The sequence below is a fragment of the Dermacentor albipictus genome, chromosome 8 (assembly GCF_038994185.2).
Source record: "Dermacentor albipictus isolate Rhodes 1998 colony chromosome 8, USDA_Dalb.pri_finalv2, whole genome shotgun sequence".
NCBI classification, from domain to species: domain Eukaryota; kingdom Metazoa; phylum Arthropoda; class Arachnida; order Ixodida; family Ixodidae; genus Dermacentor; species Dermacentor albipictus.
Genome location: NC_091828.1, coordinates 89,017,643 through 89,043,162, shown reverse-complemented (window position 1 = coordinate 89,043,162; position 25,520 = coordinate 89,017,643). Strand labels below are relative to the sequence as shown.

Genomic DNA, 25,520 nt, shown 5'->3' with positions numbered 1-25,520 from the left:
AGCTATCCCCGTTTGCTCTCTAATACAAATCGCTGTCTTCTTGTCTATTATCATCATGCCTAATAATTTTCATTCCATCGCTCGTTGCGCGGTCCTCAACGTCTTCCCAAGTTTCTTTGGTAACTTCCAAGTTTCGGCCCCATACGTTAGTAACGGTAGAAAGCAATGGTTAGCAGTAAGCTCCCTGGTCATGATTTAGTAAAGCCTGCCGTAAGCTCTCCAGCTAATGTTTTATTTTTGTTAAATTCCTTGATCAGAGGCCCCTGCGAGTAATTACCCTCAATAAACGTATTTCTGCGCAGGTTCTAGAGGCTGACTGCCGGCCATGACATTCGTTCTCTCGCCAGGCTGCGGAACATTACTTTTCTCTTCTGCATACTAACTCTCAATCAGACTTACACTTTCTTCGACAAGTTCCTCAAACGTTTACTGCAAATAGGCTGCAGCGTTGCTGAGTATGCCAATGTCATATACGAACCGTAAGTTGGTGAGCTATTTACCGTTAGCCTTCACTCCTAACCATTCCCACTCTAACTGGTTGCACACCTTTAAGTATTCAGTGATAGCATTGTAAATATTTTCCCATTGATCATATGAAGCCTTTTGCAGATATCTGGCTATGCAAAATCTGCGCGTTAGTGTCATCCGTTCGATATCAACATTCGTGGGAAACTTCATTTTTGACCACTGTTCGAAGCCAGTGCGCTGCTGCCTAGGTGCCCCGATCTAATCATTCCAGCTACCTGATTCAAGCGCAGGTAGCGCGCGTTTCATGTATAGCCAATATCAACGCCTTAACTGGCAATGTTCATTTATCGTATACTGTAATCTTGTTCACTTACGCCCTTATAATTAGGGTGTAAATTAGAAAGACTGGGGTGTTCGAAGGGTGTTTTCTTGTTGAACGCCCTTTTCCGTTAAAAAAGGGTGTTTCAAGGGTGTTTACAAGGGTGAAAAGATGAATAAACCCGCATTACACCCATAAGGGTGTAAAAGTTTTTAGAGTGTAGCGAAACATGCATGAAGTTCAATTCGCTCTCTGCTGCCGCGATTCCTTACTCCAGATGTATGAAAGCGGGTCTCCGTTCTCAACGAGCGAGATGTGTTCATGTTTACGCGTAGGCGCGTGACAACGTGGTCATTAATTTAGTTAAAACAACTTAGCGAGCTAGTTGGTCTGAATACATGATAGAATGTGCAAGTGCGACTGAACATGGACGTAGAAAGTAGCAGACACACAAAGACAGTGCTGTCTCTGTGTTACTTTCTTCTGGTCTTCTTTGATTCACGCTTACAGAATCATTGTTAATTTACTTAGTAAGCGAATGTTTACGAGTTTATGCGGTTCATAAAACTGCTATCGTAACTCCGTACAGCTATCTACCAATTTTCTATCGCAGTCGGTGCTTCACCTTTCGGGCGGAACTGCAAATTTTTTATTTCTTTATAGTCCGCAAAAAGTCACACGGTAGGCTTCATTCAGACTTTGTAGAGAAGCTAATGCAATGCCGCCGCAAGAAGGCGAGATTCTTGGTTCTTTTGTTGTTGTTGTTGTTGTTGTTTTGCTTTCGCCCCACACAGCTGGCGCCGCCGCGGTTGGATCGATGAATGGATCCCATGAGCATCCCCTTTGAAACACGCCGTTGGTTCCGCCACAGATCTCTTGTTCCTGTTTTGCCGAATGTCCTACCTATTCTTTTTTACAGTGCTCACATGAGAACAGCGACGATGTTGTACTCAACATCCCCTTCTGCTTTCATATGCATTTTATCACCTTATTCTTCCCACGGCTATCTGCGCCTATGCTTACGGTTCGACCAGCCGCTCCTGATTTGACGCCGTGGCCGTTATCATCACAGTTCCTGATAAGTTAGGAGAAAGCGAGTGATTACGACCGGTCCAACGAGCTTTGCCCTGGCGCCACCTTCGCTCCACCGTCAAGCATGGCGTCATCACTACCACCGACATCATCTTGCCGCCGGGATTTGAATGACTTGCATCGGCTTTCTGTCTTCAGTGGGCGCCCGGAGAGCACCGACGATGTTGTAGCTCAAGACCCTCTTCTGCTTTCATATGCAGGTCGGTGCAGCCCGTCTCCTTGTTCTAAAGATTCAAGCAACAAACGTATCTTGCACTTCACGCTTTCAACGACCATATCTTTGTTAAATTCCTCATGCTAAGAACAATACCCTGGTCCACCTGAGCCTGACCCTATTGAATTGCACTAGGAACTTCTTGATACCATTAGTGCCTTGTCAACTGAATTTGATATTCGTCATATGAAAGTAACAGAATCTTTCGCCGAGTTGAAGGAAAACCAAGAGGCACTTACGCAGAATGTCACAGATCTTACAGAAAGATTGTAACATTGGAATCTAACATTGGCAACTCGATCACCCGGGACTCGACACCCGACCTCGCCTTCGTGAGGAACGTCGAGGACGTGGGTTGGGAGAACACCGCCATGGAGTTTGGCAGCGACCACTACATTCTCGAGACCAACTTCAAGGTGTCTCGGAGTAGGGTTAGGGAATTCACGTTCATAGATTGGGACCATTTTCGCAGGATTCGTGATGAACCCGGGAGAGCCAGGGCACCCGCCACTCTCGAAGAATGGTGTGAAGGCATCCGGACCGACGCTTCCGCGGCCACCAAGAAAGTGGAAACAGATCTCAACGTCGAGCGGATGGACAGTAGACTAGCCCACCTGATCGAGGCCAAAACCGCCATGCTCCGCCGATGGAAGGGTCAAAGGCTCAATCGCAGACTCCGAAAGAAGATTTCGGAGCTCAACAAGGTCATCGAAGACCACTGCAAGGCGCTATGCCAGCAGCAGTGGGACGAGCTCTGCGAATCCATCGACGGACAGATGCGCAACGGCAAATCCTGGGGTATGCTGAAGCACCTTCTGGATGAAAGCGGCTCGAAGTCAAATCAAAGGCATACTTTGGCCCGGGCCCTTCACGAAGCCACCAGGTCTAACACGGTCGATGAACTCGTCGCAAAACTCGTACAGAAGTACCTGCCTGTCCATCGCGACGGAGATCCGTCGACCCAACTCCCGGACTACCGAGGCCCTCCACGACCCGAGCTGGATGAAGACTTCTCCATTGCCGAGGTCAGACAGGCCATCTTCGCGCTCAACCGCAAGTCTGCGCCGGGTCCGGACGGAGTGACCAACAGAATGTTGAGGAACCTCGACGACACGTCCATTGTCTTTCTGACAGACAAGATAAACGAGTCCTGGAAGAGCGGCATTGTACCTGCAGAATGGAAGACGGCCTGCACGGTGCTCATTCCCAAGCCCGGCAAGGCCCCGAACATCGACAACTTGAGGCCGATTTCTCTGACCTCCTGCGTCGGCAAGGTCATGGAGCGCGTCGTCCTCAACAGGCTTAACGGGTACCTCGAAGACAACGAGGTTTACACCTACAACATGATCGGCTTCCGTGCCGGACTCTCAACGCAGGATGCCATGAAACTAATCAAGCATCAGATTGTGGATGGCCGTTCCAGAGACGTCAAGGCTCTGCTCGGTCTGGATCTCGAGAAGGCTTTCGACAACGTGCTCCACACCTTCATCGTCAAGACCATTTCAGACCTGGGTCTCGGTTCCAGATTCCACAACTACGTCAGCTCTTTTCTAACTGACAGGAAGGCCAAGCTTCGCATTGGAGACTTCCGCTCCGAAGATGTGCCCCTTGGAGGGCGGGGCACTCCTCAGGGCGCCGTCATCTCCCCAACATTGTTTAACATCTGTATGATTGGTCTTTCGGAGAGGTTGGCCCGCGTCGAGGACGTCAAGCACACCATTTACGCCGATGACATCACCTTATGGTGCTCCCGCGGCTGCGAGGGCAGAGTCGAAGAAGCCATGCAGGAGGCGATTGACGTGATCGAGGAGTATCTCCGCCCCACCGGACTTCGATGCTCCCCCGCCAAGTCGGAGCTGCTACTTTACAGAAAAGAGAAGGGAGGCAGACCCAAAGATTGGAAACCAGTCTCTGAAAGCAGCATCAGACTTCGCACTTGTGACGGGGGGGTGATACCCAGGGTCGACGTTATTCGGGTCCTGGGCATGTTTGTCGAATACAACGGCGGAAACGGAACAGCTCTGCGCAGGATTATCGCAAAGACGGAGAACGCTTTCCGCCTAGTTCGCAGAATCGCAAACCGGCATCGAGGCATGAAGGAAAGCAATCTTCTCAGGCTGATCAATGCCTTCGTACTCTGCCACCTCACGTACACGATTTCCATGCACAACTGGCTCAGAGCGGAGCGAGACAAGCTCAACGTTCTTATCCGCAAAATAGTCAAGAGGGCTCTCGGTCTACCCATCAGGACCCATACCGAGGATCTCTTGAAGCTGGGGGTACATAACACCGCCGAGGAGATTGCCGAAGCCCAAGAACGCACGCAACTCCGTCGCCTGGCCACCACAGCGGCAGGTAAACGAATCCTCGAAGAGCTGGGTTACCACCCTGCGGAATTCTCGATGGTCAGTACCCCGATCCCTAGGTGCATTCGAGACAAGTTCGTAGTGGCCCCTGTGCCCCGAAACGTCCATCCCGTCCACAACGAGGGCCGACGCAAGGCCAGAGCAGCCGCCATCCTCAAACAGATCAAGCGACACGACATTAGCGCAAGCTTCGTCGACGCTGCGGAGTACAGTGACGGGAAGACCTTTGCCGTCGTTGTGGTCGACTCGAGCGGAAACATTTCCAATAGCGCCTCGATTCGCACTTCAGACCCCGGAATCGCCGAGCAAGTCGCCATCGCCCTCGCCCTGCTAGACGGTCGTGGGTCCGAAATATATAGTGACTCCAAAACGGCAGTTAGGGCTTTTCAAAAGGGTTGCATCGCCAAGGAAGCTCTTCGTCTTCTTAGCGGCTCGAGTCCACATGCTCTCGCAAACCATTCAATTCACTGGTTTCCCGCACACGTAGGATCGGTCGAGGGTGCTCCCCCGAACCTCAATGAGTCTGCCCACGAGGCTGCGCGTGACTTCACCGACCGCGCTTCCTCTATAAGGGGCACTGACTCCCCTCCTATCTACGGTCACAGGGACGCTCCTGCTACTCACAACGAGATTATTAAATATTTCTACATGTCCAGAAGGGTCTTTCCACCCCCTCACCCCAAGTTGAATAGGGCGCAAGCCGTTTCGCTTAGGCTCCTACAAACCAGCACATATCCGTGTCTGTCCGCTCTCCACGAGGCTTACCCCGACGTGTATCGCGACGACGCCTGCCCGTCCTGCGGCCAGACCTCCACTCTACCCCACATGCTCTGGGAGTGCGGGTCGACATACCCCAAGTTCATCAAGGAGGAGTGGGACTCGCTTCTGCGTAGCCCCGCTCTAGAAAAGCAAATCCTGGCTGTCCGGCGTGCCCGCGACCGGGCCGGTGGGCTAGACCTGCCGGTCCCGACGTGGGACTAGCCGGGTGCGCGACGAGTTCGCGTCCTCGCCGGACCTACAATAAAGTTTATTCACTCACTCACATTGGAATCTATAGAATCTATTGAAAATGCGTCGGTCGCAGCTCAAATTACCGGCCTTGTTCAGCAGGTTACCCTTATGCATTGAATGCAGACGATGGGCGTTGCTTTTAGAATATGTCTCCATGTCCCGAATCTACGTACTGAATAATAGCTTTGCGCATTATTCTGCCCTTGCCCATCCACTGCTGACCAACCGGCGATAGACACATGCTTCTTCTGGATTTAAGGTTTCTCAACAAAAAGCCTAGCGCTGCTTCTTGTTATCTTGGAGCCGTGCCTTTTGTGACTAGATGACGATGTGGCAAGCGAACTGCATTACAGATGTTAAAAAAAATCTGCAATATACTCAAGGGCGAACTAGTATTGATACCTTGTGCGCAATGTTAGAGATCTCAATAAAGCTCTAGTGGTGTTACGTGTTGTATGGCGAAACAAAACCCCATATTAAAGGACTACATTTTTAAAATAATTTGCTAGATACTTTTCGGCACATTAGCATAAGGAGACCTTTGCAGAAAATTGATTAGGTGTAGCATGTTGTTTGGAATAGCCTGTATACCTGCTCTATGGAATGAAAATGGAAGCTTTTGTTACTGGTATGCGAAATATGTAGCTTTCCCGCTCTTGGTAATGTTCACAAGTGACTGTTGCAGCAAAATTGCTTAGGTTGTGTTCTGCACAGGAACCAAGCATTGCCTCTGCGTAATGTTCTGTCTGAGAAACTGTAGGAAGTTGTCTTACGTATGTACCATCACAGTACTGAATGCCCCCGTTTGTAGTGACGCATTGCATTCTGAATTGAAGGACTTGCTGTGCGTTGGGTTGCTGATACAGACAGTGAATAAACCACACTTTTCTGCCAAGTTATGTTTTGTCGAAACAGCATTGCCGCGTGGCATAGCATGCAGGCGCGCGCATCTCGAAGAGAAAAACATAAGTTTTCACACAAATGCGTCGCACATATGTAGCGAGTAATAAAAGAAAATTAGAAGCCGAAGGGCGTAGGAAAGTATATTTGAAAGAGGAAAAACAATATGAAAAAATAAATGTAGGTGGTGTTGGTTTCAGTTGGCGCCTGCAGAGAAAGCGGGATGGCGTTTCCGTCTCTTGCATCAACAAAACCATTGCCATGGAAGCAGGCTTCACTTTTTGTTTGTATTTTTTCCTCCTGAAGTTTGGCCTATCCAGCAGCAGGTTAGAAATTGGCGTCCGTGACGCAACTGCCGTTTACTGCCTGGCCGTGTTCGAGGTCTGAATATAGTGTGCATCCTCTTGCGTCGTCAGCGTGTGGAAAAAAACATACCAATCGTGGCTGTCTCGATCACTACGTTCACACATATTGCACATGTAGACATAATTAGCATACGGGAAGGCGCAGCCCAGTTGAAAATGACAACAGAGGTTGTGTTCAGTACTACAGAAATTTCTGTTGTACAACAGGATTTTTCTGTAGTAACTACAGATTCCTGATGGAGCGACAGACTTTTCTGATGTACAACAGACATTTGTTGTTGCTACTACACAAGTACAGTCTGTCGTATGTCTGTTGTTACAACAGAAAGCTGAAGCTCTACAACAGATTTTTGTAGTACTACAGAAAAATTTATCATCACTACAGGCACCCTGTTGTCCCAACAGAAATGTTCCTGAAGTAACCCGAAAAACTTCTGTAGTGCTACAGAGAGCTGTTGAAATACTACAGAAACCTATTGTGGCAACAGGCCCCCAATTGTCACAACTGAAGTGTTCCTGAAGTACTGCGACCAACTTCTGTTGTACTACAGAAAAATGTTGTTGAGCGACAGAAACCTATCACTGCAACAGGCCCCCAGTTGTCATAACAGAAGTGCACTGAAATTGTGTGATGCGACAAGCTTCTGTAGTGCCCGGTTGAAAAAGACAAGATGAATTCCTGTCGCAACTACAGAAATTCTGTTGTACGACAGAAGTTGTTGACATTTCTTAATAGGGAGACATTTCTGACGTTACGACAGAAATTCTGATTTCGCAACAGAAGGATTCTGTCGCGACAACAAGAGTTCTGAAGTCGGAACAACAGCTTTATATTCTGACAGCGACTCCGACTTTACGACACCAATTCTGACGTCGCAGCAGAAACATTCGGTCGCGACGGCCAAGAGTTCCGAAGTCGCAACAGAAGCGCTTTCCGTCGCGGTCTTTTAAAATTGTATGTTTTCGCATCGGTGGTGTACACTGTACTTTTCTCTTGCGCGGTATTCAATCGCGCTTCTCTGAAGCCGGCAATGCTGATGGCACCGACACCGGTATTAAAGTCGACGTGGCGAATAGTTATAATCGTGCCGTGACGACGCGGCGCCAGCAACGCCCTACCGGCCTCCTCAAAATCGGCCGCTGATCAAAATCATACCATCTGCGTGAATGGCTGCGTATCCGTTTTTTTTTTGGTAAGATGTGGCACACAGGAATGTGGACTTACATGTGCTGTTACACTGACACATTAGTTAATTTCCCAGGAATATTTCAGGAGCTTATGCGAAGCGGAAAAGAAGATTTGGGTTGTTCCACAAAGTTGCGTGAAAAGCTCTCTCGCTCGGGTCTCATTAATCTGGTACAGTGCTGCCGTGAGAAGCCAGTATGCTGTCAGAAAGAACTCTCATCCACGAATGTTTATGTAGCTATTTTGCATTGAACACACGAATTATATGCGCGCTCAAAAGTGTAAAGAACGAGAGACAACTGTCGAAACTAGCAGTGATAACCCTAAAAGTCAACGTTGTCCATTTCTGAATTTCTTACTTAATATGGATATCGTATATCAAAATCGATGTTCTAGCACTGCACGATGTACCTGTCGATGGTACGAACACTCTTGCTCTTCTAGAGATGCGGCACTTGATGCGGTGGAGTGATAGCAGATCTTGGCTCTCAAAATGCAAATGTAAACATCAGTGCATCAGCACGTCGTACTGTTCACATGGCCAAAACGTACACCCGAAAAGCGTGTCAGGGGCCATTGACCCTCACTACACAATTTCAAGGTTCTTGCGTGAAGTTGTAACGTCCTATCGCTTCCTTAGGGCGAGATTTTCCCTTGAGTACCTCTCCAATGTAAAAAGAAAGCGTCTTATGAAGGATCTCATTGAAAGTGTGTTCCCTGTTCCATTATATCGGTTAATTTTTCAACAAGGGCCCGGGCAAGACGTACTTAAAAGGGTTAAAAATATGTGTATACCGGCGAACGGTAAAACATTCTTCTTCAAGCTTCACACGGGAACCTTGCCTGTTAAAACGTGGCTAGGGGAAAAAGGGATTTATGTGCCATGGGGAAGCAGATGCTTTCTGTGCAACAAAGCTGAAACGATTGAACATGTTTTCATTGATTGTAATAATGCCATATTTTTTTGGGATATATTACAGAGAACGTTAAAGATAGACCTACCCCTCAATCCACATGGCATTCGTTTTTTACCCCCTGAACGCGATTTCGAACAGATGGATGTTATCTTTTTACTTGGACTGCACGCAGTATGGCGTTGTCTGTTGGCATATAGACATTGCGATGTTAAAGGCCGAACTGTGTATGAATATTTTGTGGAAATGGTTGTGAAGGTGCGTGACGTGCACAAGATGAATGACTGCGATGAAGCTGTGGTGTCAATGCTTGATACTTTGACACACATAAAACGAGTGTGATCAATGATCACAAACACTTTTAAAGCTTGTAGCCAAGCTGGAAATAAAGAAAAAAAAAGTCAGGGGTGGGGCAGTGGTAAGATGCCGGGCTCGGAATCGTGAGGTCGCATGTTCGAATCCTAGGCGAAGACGTTTTTTTTATTTTTTTTACTTTTATGTTTTTCTTTTTTGTACAATCAATTTTACATAACCTTACGGACGTCTCTATCCATTTTTAATTAAATATTGATCAAGAACTACAGAACTTTCTACTACTGGACGTCACACTACAGACAACAAAACTACAGGCAACAGAACTACAGGCAACAGAACTACAGAAACAACGTCCCAAAATACGGCAGACTGTTAAAATTTCCTGTTGTGTTTTTCAACTGGGAGTGGTAGCGTTTCTTGGAAGTACTTTTGGTAGAGGAGTCCGTCCACCTCTATCTACACGAGACTATCTACCATTGATGTGCCAATGGAGCCAACCATGCAAAACTTCTTCACGGCTAGGGATTCTGAACACCCAACAATTAGCATAAGGATTACCTCAGCTTACACTCAATAAATACTATAAGTCATGCTCTACGAAAAAGCGGGAGTGCATGTATATCAGTGCACTTCTTCAGCTATCCCCGTCCTTTTATTCATTCTCTGCATACCTGGCATTTGACAGCAACAACGATTATTTCGGCTGGAAAAATTCAAGCTGTTGCCGTTTTATAGCAAAGCCCCAGATCTCATCCTCTTTGGAGACGCACAACGTTAGCTAGCCTACCTACCATCCCTGCGTGAACATGGTTGAGGAGGAGACACTTCATCGGGAGAACAAAGTGTGAAAATCGGATGCACCAATGAAACTGATGTACGCGAAGGTTTCAAGAACCAACAAGGCCTAATGGCGCATCAGAAGCGACCCACCGCGTTGTTCAGTGTGAACACGTCCCTCTAGCAGAGAAAAATGTAAGAAGGTTTCCTTGCTCAACAACAGGAGTGAGAGTGTGGCCCCAAGAACATTCCGCTCACGGGCCTTATGAGTCTACTGCACTGGAACGGAATGCGCATTTCTAAAGTCTTTCACTGTGCACAAAGTATCTTTCAATGTTTTACGACTAAAGACACGCGTGTTACGCCTCAAAACTAATACATAACATTTTACGTCTAACATACGAGAACCTTGACTTGCAAAACTGTCGTTACTCTGAGAAGAAAAGTGTTGACAATCATCTAAGGGCTTAGATTTCGCGCGGTCCTGCTACGCGATAGCGCCGCCAATGCCCTTCTTGTTTGCTAAGTTTAGCTGGCTACCTCTGTGAACGAAACCAGAATTTTCCAGGGTCTAGGTTTGTAGAGCGCGAAAGTGTCTTAAAACGTGTTGAATCGGACGACACCACCTGTTTGACCTTGAAGAAACGCGCCTTCTAGCCCCAGGACGATGAGAGACGAAGAGGCGGTTCCGGCGACGAACGGTTGGCGTAATTACTTTCTTTGACCTCTGGAAGGTGCAAGCGGTTGCCTATTAAAATTTTTTTTCTATACGACACCTAACCGGTCAAGTGTCTTAATGCGTTACCTTGCACCAGGGGAATAGCGGATATTTAGAACAAATGCAACAGATCCAAGAAGTTCGAATCTATATGTAGACTGGGAAGGAGTGGGTCAGGGCATAAAGAGTCAAAACACGAGTTTAATTGCGATAGAAATTATATAGAACCTCCCGCCGCATTTATGCCGTCGCCGTCGCCGTGAGGTTCCGTATAAGCTCCGAGGGCGATAAAAGCGCCGCCAGGTGCCGCCTGCTGTATGTTGCGAGTCAATGCCTGCGAGTGTGAGCAGGCGAACGCGGTTCCCTTTCGCGTGCGCGAGCGACGAATGCGGTTGGATGCGTGCCTTCTCCTGTCGCGCGAGAGGCAATGGGTCAGCCTAGAGGGACAGGGGTTCTTCGTGCACACCGCTACAGCATTGGGGCGTGTAGTGGCGGGCGAGATCGCGAGATCGCGAATCGTGGGCGCCATAGTAGACTCAACGTGGCCAAAGTTGTCGCCCCTACGCGCCTCATCTTCAAAGTGATCTGCGATAATGTCAGAGTGCGCGTAGTGGCTGTAGCTACGTATGCGCTGTGCCTTCGACGTTTCGTTCGCACTGAAGCGAGATATGCATGAAGTTCCATTCGCTTGCTGGTGCCTCGATTCGTCACTTCAGAATTTCGACTGCGCGACATGTACTAGGAAGTGACCTTTAAAACGAACAATTTCGGTGGTCCCAGGGCTTTGTTTAAAGGCGCTGCTGATAAATAAAATTCTATATTGTTCATAAAGAAAAAGTGATCCGCCTATTTGCCCTAAGAACTTAGTGCGAGAGTGTATGGAAAATAGACAGTGATAATGAATAACAGCATAAAGCCGAGGGTACTTTTACCAGATCTAAAGAACGCAACTCTGCTATATCGTACCTACAACCTGTGCTGATATTTTAACGAACATTCCTTTCCACATGTTTATATACTTCTTCTTTTTATATGAACGTGTTATGAAGAAATCGACGGTATTGAAATGCGCTTGTCGACCCATGGAATGCACATCTAGGAGCTTTTGTCGAAATGTTATCATCACCACAGTTTACAGCCACTAACTATGTTATGTGATGCATCCTTTTATCACTGATCATTAGGGGTACCAGAATATTCAAAGTTTCAAGTACAGATCTAACAATACGTATTATTTGAATTGGTATTCGAAAAGAACTATGTACTATTTTGAATATTCGGGACTAGCGAAATATTTCGCCAGGATCGAATGAGAAAGTGCGGTTACCATTCTTTGTCTTCTAAATAATTTAGCTCAAATTATTTGAAGTGAGACAACGAAAACGTTTTTACAAAAACTGGAGGAGAAAAATGGGCAATGGAACTTTTATTACCGATATCGTTGCGGAATCCGCCATGATCGCTTGTTTTTTTCTTGTAGTCGGCCACTGAGTGGTTTTGGCACTTTAGTCAACATCTTGGTACTCGTAAATTTTTTTGCCACAACTTGCTATGGTTTTCTTGCAATAGCCCTTTTACATGTGTCTACAGCACATAGATACTTCCGCAGCATTCTTTTCTTTCTTTTTCCACAACTTCTTTCCCAATTTCGGCCGCCAGTTATTCGGCGTGTTTCAAGTGCTAGTCACAAACCAGCTATTTTTTATTGTCAAGGCTGTTTCAAAACCAGACTCTAGGGTTTCTTATAGACCACCCACGAAGTTTTTCTTCGTACAATTATTTGTCCTAATGTTTACAACTGGTCGTTTGTCTCCAGTAGTTGCTTGTTATTTTTTACACTAGCAAGTACAAGCTTAGTACTCTTTAATGCCGAAATATTTATTCCTCCCATAAGTATATGCGTCTGCATTGATTATTCAGTATACAGCGTGGTAGTGTATACCTTCTTTTGGTATTGATATTGTATTCCAGAAAGCTTATATTCGCCAGGCTGATCCAAGAGTGCAGAAGCTACCCCAGACTGAAAGCAATAGTCTGAATAGTTCTTTCTCAAGAGGAGTGTTAATGGCAACATCACTATTGAAATACCTTCTTTTTTTAAATAACACGCTGCTTTTATTAGAAGCCTGAGAATGTCAGGTTTGTATGAGATCCCTACATTTACAATATTCAAAGTTGTTGAGCATAAATCCATCATTTCTTCAAAATCGTTGTTCACGCAGAAAACTGCCCCTAACGCTGGATTTTGTGAAATCTATGGTAACTCATAATTTAAGCGTCATTCTCTTTCCGAGTCATCCGACAGGTGAGACACAACAAATCCCTTGGGCAAAGTAGAGGTAACATTATGACGTATAATGTTCTCCTTAGATTCTTTTGTTCCCCAGTACGGGAATGGAACCGTCTACTCGCATCTACCACCAAGAATGACCAGTATTTTTTAAAATTAAGCAGCACTTGCACATTACTTACCTTCTTGGAAACCGCAGTGTGTTGTTCTCATAACGCACGTGCTCTTTTTCTGGAGCACCTTGGATCTTAAGGGTATGTAAAGAAATAAATACGTAAATACATAAATGTCATGGTTCATATCGAGCAAATAAACTAAAAACGTGGTCGCAACTGACAGTTATGTGATAATACAATCACTTAAAACGATGATCAACATCCGCACTGCTGTCCCTCGACCACTGTTGACGCATACGATAATCCGCGTCAAAATATGCTCATTGACAAACACATTCAAGAGGAAGATTAAGCTCGGGGTTTCTATGGTAATGCGTGAATGGGGAGAAATTCATTTTTTGGATTTAATTGATTTTTACATCCTGCGGGACCGACGCTATAGAACGAGTGCCAATAGCGACACATGTCAATTGCGGACGAAAAATTGGTCACGTGGAAAGAACGAACGTTTTCTGGTAAGGCGTTCCAACGTTGAATTGTGGAGGGGAAAAAAGTATGTTTGGGCATGTCACTTCTGGGTTGCCACGGTAAAGGATTTCAGGTTGTAAGAGCTTTTGGTAATAGATGAATAGATGAAATATGATGAAGTACTAGATGAAAACCTAAAGTTCCAGTGTCATATTCAATCACTTATTCAAAAAATCTCATTTGGTATTCACATCATAATAAAAACTCGCTCTTTTTTCCAGCAAACCATTCTCATGTCTTTATATTACGCGTATATACACAGTCATCTCTCATACTGCCTGTCATCTTGGGGTAATACATATACCACACATCTTCATCAGTTAGAAGTTTTGCAAAAGCAGGCATTACGATTAATTGCATTCCAATCGCATACATCTCCCTCTGCTCCAATATTCCGTTCCCTTAATGTTTTACCTTTACGCATGTTATTCAACCATAAGCTGTCGCTACTTATGTTTCGTCTTATAAATACCCAGTTTAATATTCCAGGTTTTAGTCGCTCTAGCCTCATCAATTATAACAACACAAGATTTTCAGCTCAACTCAATCTTCTTCTTCCAAAAGCAAGAACTAACTATGGGAAATTTACCGTCGCGTTTTCAGGCGTTTCTGTTTGGAATTCTATACCATCTGACATGAAGACATCTACATTATTATCATTCAAACGTAGAACGAAGGAGCATTTCATGAACACTTTATCTGACGCGTAGCATAATTTAACAAACCTAGAATTAATTAGTATATTGTTCACTTTACCATTACGCAATGTACTTTTCAATTACCGAGTTACTAAATTTTGCCTTAAATGATACTTCTCCTCGTTGTTAGCTTTACGTGCCATTTATCCTCGTTTTAATTGTTGCATGTTATTTTTAGATTTCTTCAATTATTTTTTCTTCTTAACTCTGTGAATAAACCTGTGATATTGTTAACAGATTTTTTTCTATCTTATCGTTTATTTCCAATGTAGAAACTGTATAATATATCACATGACTCACTGTTTGCCTCAATCCTACTATCCCCTTTTCATGTTTTGTTAGGAGGTCCCCCCGACAGTTGTTACTTCGGGACCTCCGAATGTTGTACTTATACCCATCTTGTATTTCTTTTGTCAAAAATAAATATTGATTGATTGATTGATTGATTGATTGAACGACCGGAAAACCTAATGGATGTATATAAGCGAGTACAGCGGTGAGAGCTAATTAAGCCGTGCACTAACTTTATGCTTTCGCTGTGGCGACGTCTAGCCAGAGTGGTAAGGTTCGGATAAGAGATGTTAGATAAAAGCTATTTCCGGCTGCCACAGCACCGTACACAACGAGACTTGTTGGATATAAAAAAAAATGTAGGGTAATACCACGTGACGGTACGAGCGGATTCCTTATTTAGGTCGTAATTTAAACAAAAACTAATTTCGATTTTGTTATGATGTTGTGTCTTCCCAGGTTCCACACCGCCGCAGCGAGGACAAAAGCGGCAAACGTACTCACCAGATATGGCAGGCGTCATCAACCGACTGAGCGATGATACACAAAGGTATCGCAAGTCAGTGAAGTTAAACAGCTGCCGAAAGATTACAAGAGGGAAGCACCATAGAAGTTCAGTTATCATGGGGGCATGAGAGCCAAGAGTTCTGGTAACTCTTGCAGTGTCAGGTGACGCTCCATTATTGGAAGAAGAAAGGAAGTAGATGGATAATTGTTGTCCGCAGCATACTAGTGTGGTCGCGCAGTTTTGCGTTGTGTCCACTATTCTGAAACCTAATCTAAACAGCAGTGTGCTATAAGAAATATTTTGCTGTATTGAGTGTTCCATAGACCTCCTGTAGCAGTTCTGCTATGGGTTTTGTATGCTGCACATAAATGACATTATTCTCGATCTCAAAATACATCGTGAGAGAAAACCCATTGCAAAAAGAAAGCTCCAATAGCTTGAAAATTAAGAAAAAATTCTCGCTGATACCGTCTTTTTGTAATTCCGGCAGTTCTTAGGGTGGTTTGCTGATTAGCCTCAGTTTAGAAATTATCTCGGTTTATTTCAATATCTGCATAAACGTCATGCAACGTATTTTTTATTCAGACAGTCATTGTTCCCACACTTGCACCCTCTTCTCAATATATTATTCCCTAGCTGTCATACATGGATCATGGGATGCTAAATTCTTCTAGAGCTTATCTCGGTAAAGATGTGCAAGTGCTAGTATTGCCCAGCCCTGTTGACAAGGGTGGCTTCACAAACATACCTAATATGAGAGGAGGGGGGGGGTGTGTGGTCCCCTTCGGCAAAGTCACCAGTATTTTTAAATATCAAACAAAGTATGCTGTGCCAAAAACGAGTGCCCTACATAGTTAAAACGATTTAGAGTCCTTATTGTGTCCAGATCGAAATTCTCATGACAGATTACCTCCAGCCAATGATGAAACTCGAAACATAGCTCTAACATCTCTCCTATGCTACTATGCTTCAAACAGGTCACACGTAACTGTGCTCATGTGCGTAATGTACATTCATCGCATTAAAAGAAGGTCTTTCAGACCATTTAAGAGCGATTTGCTCTTAGCGGGAGCGCCTGATGCATAGAATGCAGCGTAGCTGGGTTGGTTTTAGAAGATCTTTCTCTATGTATTGAAGCTACGCTTTCAATACAGCCTTTGTGCGTCAGTCTGTTCTTGCCCAACCTCTATTGACGATCGACAGCTGATTGGCAAATGCTTCTCTTGCATTTGCTGTTTCACAAGAAAGAAAACAGTTGGCGCTATTCGTTGTTATTCTCTTTGAACTGTGCCATTTATGCCTAGATGACGATAAAACAGAAGACGTGCTTTAGAAATGTTAAGAAACATCTGCAATATTCTCGAGAGATATATCGTATCAATAGCTTGTTATCAATGTTACAGATCAAAATGAAGGTCTAGTTTTCTTACAGGTTGTATTTCGAAACAAAACCACATATGAAGAAAGACTTCAAGAACCTTCAACATAATCTGCTAGATATTTATCGGCGCATGATTGCAAAGAGAGCGACGCAGAAAATTGACTAGGTATATCATGTTGTTTGGACTAGCAAGTGTCCCCTTCGTGTGGAAAAAAAGAAAGGAGGTTTTGTTACTGGTTTACGAAAAATGTGGATCTTCAGCTCCTGATAATCTTTTCATTATTCATAAGTAACCGCCACGCCAAAAATTGCTTTGGTAGAGTTGTGTGTTAGGCAGCAAGAAAACATGGCCTGTGCAGCAATTTTCTGTCTATTTGAAACTCCAGAAGGCTGTCTTACGCATGCGTGATCATAGTACAGAATGCGCCCATTTGTGCAACAATTGAGATACTCAGCTCCACATTATTGCATTGTCCACTTAATGCCTTGTTGCGCGATAGGCTGCTAATAAAACAGTTAATAAACAACATTTTTCTGCCTACTTATGTTTTCCCCAAATTTAGCATTGTGGCATGGCATACCAGCCCGCGCATCTTTAACAGAAAAATATAGGTTTTCACACAATTGCGTTGCGCATGTCCTGTGAGAAAGGAAAGAAAATTAGAAGCAGAAGGATGTTTAAAACGAAATCGAAATAATTGCACGCGGTGTTGGTTTCCGTTGGCGCCTGCAGAGAAAGTCGTGCGCTCGTTGAGCACATAGCAGACGACAAGCGAGATGGCGTTTGATCCTAGCGCGTCAAGAAAGCCGTTGCCATGGAAGCACGCTTCATTTGTTTTTTTCCTGTCGAAGTTTAACATACCCAGCACCGGGGTAGAAATTATTGCTCGTGACGTAATTTCCATTTACCTGAGGGTATACTAGCTCACCTAGTTCTAATTCCCGATGTAGTGTAGACACTGTATCGTCATCAGCGTGTGGAAAAAATACCATTCGTAACTGTGTCTATACGACTTTTTCTCATGAAAAAATTATGAGCATACCAAAGGGCGTAGTAGTAGCGTTCTTGAAACTACTTGAGGTAATGGGGCATGTTCATCTCTTTCTGATAGTCTCGTGTCGAACATAAATATAACAGTGAATCAACAGGCTATACGAACGGAGCCAACGGCGCAGGGATCGTTCACGCCTAGGTATCTTGAACACCCCCACTTGTACCACAAGGATTGCTTCAGATTCCACGTGAAAAAGACCATTAAACTTGCTCTGTAGGAAAGCGAAATTACAGCTTTTTCAAGATACTTCATCAGTTATACCAGCTCTTTTACTCATTTTTTGTATAAGTAACATCTCCTAGCAACAAAAGTATTTCGGTCGGAAAAACGCAAGCTGTTGCCGTCTTTTAGAAAAGTCCCAGAGTTCTTCTACTTTGGTAACGCACGACGTTAGCTCTCCTAGCTGCCATCTCTGCCTGAACATAGTAGAGGAGGAGACACTTCCTCAGTAGAAGAAAGTGTGCAACTCGGATGCACTAATGAAACCGATATACACGAAGGTTTCATAAGGCAACAAGGTGAAATGGTGCACCGAAAGCGACGTGCAGCACAGTTCAGTGTGAACGCATACCTCTAGAAAAAAAATTACCGACGATTACGTTACTTCCTAATGCGAAATTTGAGCGCAGCAAATAAGCTGTTTCACCTTTTCGATAGATTGAGGCAAAGAAATCGAACAACACATGTATGCGCTATCACAGAATTTTTTTTTAATTTTTCACACGTATTCCTTTAACAAAGACTCTACTAACAGTTCTTGACAGTCATGAAGTAAGCTTTGTGCGGAGAAATAGACTGATATATGTTCGACTTGGTACACCAATGCTTGATTCTCAAAGACGAGATCTATACAAGTGCCTCGCGAGGTTGTCACAGCCGTGGGACGCGTTACGAGCGAGAGGAACGGGATGTTCTCCCGCATAAGTGTTAGGAAATTGCTGTTTGTCTTTATGTCAACATTAAAGTCCCCCACTACTAACATCGGTGTGGATCGATGGACGGTTAATGCGAGTTGCAGGAAGTGCACGACGTCTTTCGTGAGTGCGGTAGCGGACTCACGAAAGCGGTATCAGTCGGTCGCTGCTAGCGCTGGGGGGATGAAAGGGGGGCGGAGCTGGTTACGAGGCCGACGACAACGCCGACGCGAAACCCAGGAACGGACGCCAAAAAGCCATTTGTGTAGCCAGCCCTCCTCCACAGTCTCTCCTCCTCCCTTCCATCATCCTCCCTCGCCCGGAGAGCCGACAGCGCGCATGCGCGGCGGCGGAGCAGATTCGTCGGCGAGCTGGTTACGAGGCCGACGACAACGCCGACGACGACGCGAAACCCAGGAACGGACGCCAAAGAGCTGCGCTCTAAAAAACCTAAGACGCTTTCGCTTTGTCGACAACAGAAGTGGGAGGGCGGCCCTAAGGAACTTCCGGTCACGTTCCTTATCAGTCTAGTGCGCAGGAACATAAAGTTTATTTCCATGATCTTTCGCAGTACGGAAAGCTTGTTTTTAACTTTTGAGATAAAAGACATGCGCATTACCATTCGGGACTAATTCATAAATATTTTCGTTTATCTTGCGGCAACATTGACCTGTAAAATTGCCGTTAAGTTAGGGGAAAAAGTCTTCAAAAACAAAGGGTTTATAATGTAATGCACTCCAGCTGGTCGATATCACCGTTACTCCCCTTCTTGCTTAGCGGACTACTTCAGTGCGAAAAAGCGGAAGTTGTCCAGGACCTATGTTTGTAAACAGCGAAACGCGGCTTCTCACCGCAGTACGATGAGAGACGCACAGAAAATTTCAGCGACAAATCCGTGGCGTAATTTCTTTCTTTGTCAGCTGGAAACTGCGCGGGGTCACTTCTTATATTGTCTATGCGACGTCTAACACAGCCAGCTGTCGAAAATGTTACCTGCTAGAAGGTAAAGCCAGATGTTAAAAATGCAGCAGATACAACCAGTTTCAATCTATATAGACAGCGAAGCTTTGTGTGAGGGCATAAAGAGTCGAAAGAGGAGTTTGTGTTTATTCAATGCCCAGACAAATTGATACCGAAGGCATCATTCAGGCTTACTAGAGCGGCTAATGCGACGCCGCAGCCGCTGCCTGCAGTGTGCGAAGCTGAGCTTTCTGGTTCCTTTTGTTTGCATTTTTAGCCGCCGCGAATGGATGATTGGTTGGATGCTATGAGCGTACTCTCTGAGATAGGCGTTGGGTAGCCCCATCAAGCTCTTGTTTCTATTTTCCCGATTGTTCTAGCTATCTTTTCCTAAATAAAAAACATTTTCATGATTTTCAGAGGCGAGCGCCACCTGGTGCTGCCGGGAGGAACCCAGTAGAGCGCGCAGCACGGGTCCTCCACTGTGAGTGGTTTCTCTGTTCCGCTAGAAAACAGCCACGCAGCAGCCACGGTCACGAAAACGTGGCGAGTTTGCAACGAAAAGCTTCGCTTCTCAAATCCCAAGAGTGATCGATCCACTTGCAGCAAAGCGCCATCCGCCATCTTCCCGAACGTACGATAAAACGGAACTCTTAGGCATCGCTATTCTTATGCTGTTAGGCTGACAGCATAGCCCTGCGCTTAGCTGCTACCCTCACTCTTGTTCTGCTCTGTTCTGCCAATGCTGTTCGCTCCTAGATGCGAATCGAGGTGTCGGTGGAAACTCCGGCGAAAAAGTCAGGCTCGTATTTTTTAACAGCGAAGATTTCATTGGGATTACAAGCGCTCAGAGAACGTTATATGCCAATTCTCGGTCTTTCCTGACAAAACTAAACCGAAAAAGTCAGCTCTTTCAAAAATTTGCGGGCAATTTTAAGGGCGATTTGGAGGCGCACTTTGAATTGTGTGGGCCAAGTAAGCGTTAAATGAAAAATGCCTAAAGGATCGTTCTTGGCCCAATTTGGAACGTTTCATAAGACGCATAAGTTTTCCTGCAGATATCGACAAATTTCGCATTAAGAGGAAATTGGGTAGTTACATCCGTGACATCTAAACAAAGTTTAAACCGTCGATGTTACTTATGTCTTTTGGACATTATAACTGAGTGCTCATCTTCCTCTATTTGTGTGCATTGTACGAGACGTGTAGCTGATTTTACAGGTTCCCGCGGCATACTGCACGACGCAGGTTGTTTATCTTGAGAAGTTTGTTGAGGGTTACTTCTTCAAGTGTTCCGGATTGTGATATTGCCGTTATGCACAATGTTTCGCGCTGTCCTAACATAACCGCAGAGGAAACGAGCTCTCGATTTGATACAAAGAGGAGGAAATGGGGAAATGGGGAAATCTTATGTGTGACGAAATGTTGACGTTCTAGGTTTAATACAGGCGTTAGAAATAACTACTAAGCCATCGTTTTTTTTTCATATTTTCACGCCTCCTACGAGGTCTGCAGTTACTTTCTCCCGTGTCTCCGCTTAACTAAACAAGCCACCTTGTTATTGTTTAGCGAACAACAGGGGCCCGCCATGGGTAATGAATAGCTTACATCGAAAGTGTGTGGGTTAATTGCAGCCTTACAGTTAGATATACGAAATCAAGTTTTTTCTACCTCTATGAGTTTGGTTTGTCACTGGTCGAAAATTTAGCCTGTTGCCCTGGGATACGTACAAGAGCAAGCAACATCAAATTTAACAGGTTATTGCAAATCTCAGAGTGCGAACTTACATTTACTGGACCAAAACAGTCTGTTGAACAGACTCCTTTGACAAGCGGTCCAAAGCCTTATATATTTATTTTTTTGCTGTTTTCTAGTGTCCTGAAATTACTTCTGTGAAAACTGTTGTCCCAGGAGGGAGGACACCATGAGGCGTGACTTCCTAAATTTTCTCCTCTCTTCCACTGTGTAACCATGCACTTTATTAAAGTCAATAAATTTCAGTTCACTTTGCGGCAAGTTTATATGGGCCGGCAATAAGGCACGCATCATTGAATGCGAGTAGGAATAATTAAAAGTGTTTGACGTAATTACGGTCATTGCAGTCAATCACAAATTCGAGCACTTCGAAGCGTTATCACTGTGCTTTAGTGGCAGCTGGAAAGTTAGTCTTTGCCCTGGCATAACTAATAGCTCAACAAGTATAATACTTCGCAAACATGGGGGGAATTTTAAGCAAACTTGTGTGCCGAGTTATGCTCGTGTGCATCAAGCGTTGTTTTGCAGCTGCGCTTCGATTGTAATGTCAAAACTAAGAACACTTCTGCGCTAAGTGGTGCAGAAAGTCAACAACGTAGACGGGTAGATCTCGCTGTGGTCCGGCGAATGACACGCCAGCATGAAGCAGAACCATTTCCCGCGTCCGCGGCTCAAGCTGCAGACTCTGGCACTCACATTCCTGAAGCTTAGCGCGTCGCAACTCAATCGGCTGCTAAAGACACTCGCACCCCAATGCTCGTACCATTGCCGAATAAATTCGCCAACAGGACTCCTCGCGCAAAGTAAACCTGCAACGCGGTCGCCGGCCCGCAAATGTCGCGAGTTTCGCTCCAGCCTGCTCTGAGAGCCCGAAGGAAACATGCAGTAGCTTCTGCGAAGACCGATTTCACTTTCCTGTTCTACTGATTCCCATGAAAGAAGGATAAAGCTTCTTTTTTCGTCAAATTTCATTTCTCTATATTTGATGCATCTGAATAAAAATAAGCAATTTCCCCTAGGCTTTCCTTGTTGTCCGTGTCTGTTGGTTTTGTATGGTTGCATCTGGGACGAGAGGCTTGACGCATATGATCCATAATTCTAGGTCTTTGTTCTGCAGCCTTTTGACATGAAATCAGTTGAGGAACCATCAACCTCCCTGTTCTGTTCTCTTTCACTCCGAATATTTCTTTTCCTTCCGAAACGCTTAAAATTCATCCAGTTACATAAAATCAAGCTAGCCCAGCTTTCTGCCATACGTTCTTCACTTTGGATTAGTGCGGCGGATAGGAGCCAGCGTGTGGATCCCCTGTTGATGTGTTAAGTGATGCGCAGCCCGTGCTGACGTGGCAAACCTTGTGCAAACCATGATGCGACGATGTGCAACACGTGCGGTCGCAGAGCCAGAAGGGCACAGTTCGGCTCGGAGTACGTGGAACGTAGAAACTAGGGTGCATCATTTAGGTTGAGATGAATGAATGTTTCCAGGAGAAGTCAGTGTGCCAGTGTATCGGTGACTAATATGCAGTCTTTGTGGCCGAATGTCTGTTCTATGCGAGCATGCTGTCGTGAGGCCTCGTATAGGGCATCCTGTGGAGGTTCTAAGTGTCCATGCAGTGTACAGACTGTGACGTCATCGGCGGGTGGAAAAAAAAAACATACCGATGGTAACCGTTTGTATATGACTTCGTTCGCAAATGATACACACGCACAAACAGTAAACATACGGGAAGGTGTACTAGAAGCGTTTCTTACAACTTTTGGTAAAGGAGCCTCTCTGCTTCCTTACGATAGACTCGTATACTGCATTCATAGTACAGCAAGCCAACGCATACCAGTAACACGTTGAGAACTGAGCCATCCTCATGGCATTTCTTCATGTTTAGGTATCCTGAACATCTCCCCACAAACATCGCGGGCATTGCCTCAGGTTCAACTCAATAAATACTGTTAGTCATTCTCTTGCAGAAAAGCGAGAGACAGTGATATCAAGGCACTTCATCAGCTATTGTTGTTCTTTTATTCATTGTTTGTATACTGGGTATTTCATAGCAACAATCTGTATTTCTGCCAGCCAAGTGCAAGCTGTTGTCCCTTCATAATAAGATAAGTGCTTCCACATCGGTAATGCACCACGTTAGCTCGCCTACCATCGCTGCACGAACATGGTCGAGGTCGACACACTTCATCAAAAAAATAAAAGAAATTTGCAAATCCGATGCACTAATGGAACTGATGTACGCGAATATTTCAGGAGCCAACAATGCAAAATGGCGCATCAAAGCTCTCTGCAACCAAAGGCATGTGTTCATAGGCCGCATTTCTTAACCAATTGTTTTCTTTTCTAACTTTGTCATTGTTTCGAACGTGTCTCACGGCTCTGACGCTGCCGCGTCGCTGTTATCGCTAGCATCACCACTCATTGCTGCGCATGATAAAAAAAAAAGAATGCGAAATGAAATACAGCGGTGCGAATGGGCAGCAGCTGTTTATGGCTTCAAGGCCCCCGTCACTTATTCATGCGGGTAATAGTGACATAACAAAATACGAATGGAAATGATTTTAACAACGTGTAGAAAACTTTCAGTGGTTTTACCAAGAAATGAGTGAAGCAGTTGTGCCAGACGCTGGCAGAAGAATCTAACAACGATCCTCGGGCGCATTTTGCAGAACCGCGAGTCCGGCTACTAGACCTGACTAGGCTTCGGACGTGTGTGGTCATGCCGCCTGTCGAGATGCTAGCATGCTGCTAGCCCCAGCCATTACTTGCAGCGCAGCTGTATAGCTCACCGTCCCAGGAAACTTTCCAGTCTTTGTGCTAAGCAAAAAACTCCCCATGCGTGGGTCGATCGCGGAGATGGTGTGATGCCGGGCCGACCCGTGGCGGAGGTGCAGTTCGCCATGAAGGGGCCCACATACAGAGCTTCGCAGGTTATCCTTCTTCACAATGTAGAAGGGCACTGATATTCTCTTTTTCTTAGTGTGCTCTGAGATCTACATTCCCAAAATAGTTGCACCCTTTGGGGTGTATAGTTGCCACACAGCAATAATCGTGATCTGTCTTGCCCGCATTTCCTTTATATAACGCTACGAGCCCGGTAGTTCCAAGTTAGGAACGGTATGCGCGTTATCAGCATGACAGATCATTCCCGACAGGAAAGTAGCGAGCGCAGCGTTTTCAACATAGGAAATGCAAGCAAGGCAGATGACAATTATTGTTCAGTGGCAAATATACACCCCAAGGGTGCACCTGTCTTTAGAGTGAAGTGAAATCGACGAAGCTCCATAGCTCGGCAGCGAAATGACTCGGGTGTCTACTCTTGTCGTTGACTATACTACTGTTTGCACTTCAGATACCGCGTGATAGAATTGCTTACGAATCCAGATATTTTAGAGAAATTCAATTAGTTCAGTAAGGTTCATGTGCCACGCGAAGGCGTGCGAAGCTTTTAGAACCACACATCACCAGGCCGCTCATGTGACTCAAGGCAATAAGAAATTATTTAATTTCTGAAGCTAAAATACGTGGAAAAATGGTATATTACGCTTCACACACAACCTGCCCAAATGATATCTCTAGGATTGTAATTATAATATAGGAGAAAACATACTTCTCTTACGCGAAAGCTCAAACAAACTTCTTTTTCAGCGTTTCTATAAAGCACAGACCGGAGGCGGTGTCCGTCATATGTGCATGCTGGCGCATAAATATCTCAGAATCCACGAAGCAGCGACGCCGCTTCCTTGAAACACTACCAGATGGCGCTCGCCTCCGCCGAATCGCGTAAGAGGTGATTGCGTTCGTAAGAGGCGATTGGAGGATTGGTGGAAGAAAAGTAGGGAAACGACAAAAGACTGAGATGTACACCCGGCGACAGTATATTATGGACCATGAAATCTAAGAAAAAGCGGAATATCTCCGCAACCTCACAACGCAATCTGGTATTTGCATTTTGGACCTTGACTAGAATATGCTAGCAACGTTGTTGTGGGCAGTTTTACTGGTTACTGCTACAGGCTGCTCGGGAATTGAACGTTTTCGGAGATCCCGTGGTCCATTTTATTCTGTCCGCGACTGTACAAAAACACAGTTCGCAATAGGGGATCAGAAAATTTGGGCGTGGTTGATTATAGCGGTTTTTTTTTTCTTTTTTTAATGTTTAACCTGGTAGGACATTACCTTGTATAATAGCAATAGCTTGGTGGTGCAACCCACCGCCCGTTCCAAAGGGGACCCTCATAACATCCATCCATCCATCGTGGCCCACGCTGAAGGCCACGTTTGGAACAGAGAGCCCGCCTTCGTGCATAGCGTTCGCCGCCAGCGTTTTGACCAGGGATGGCGCCGCCACTTAGCAAAGGTGACGCGAAGCGCTGCATCA

General features: G+C 45.2%; 1 long non-coding RNA gene across 2 annotated transcripts in view; it reads left to right on the top strand.

Moving 5' to 3' along the window:
* LOC139048486 (uncharacterized) overlaps positions 1-21,396 on the top strand; it is a 79,519-nt gene extending 58,123 nt beyond the window's left edge. Inside the window, exons 3-5 of one of the 2 annotated variants that reach the window (XR_011507736.1) lie at positions 15,028-15,118; positions 19,807-19,870; positions 21,261-21,396. This is a non-coding gene — a long non-coding RNA (uncharacterized lncRNA). Of the gene's footprint in view, positions 1-15,027; positions 15,119-19,806; positions 20,021-21,260 lie in introns of both variants that reach the window. The other variant, XR_011507737.1, reaches the window with a different exon arrangement.
* The last annotated feature ends 4,124 nt before the right edge of the window (positions 21,397-25,520 follow it).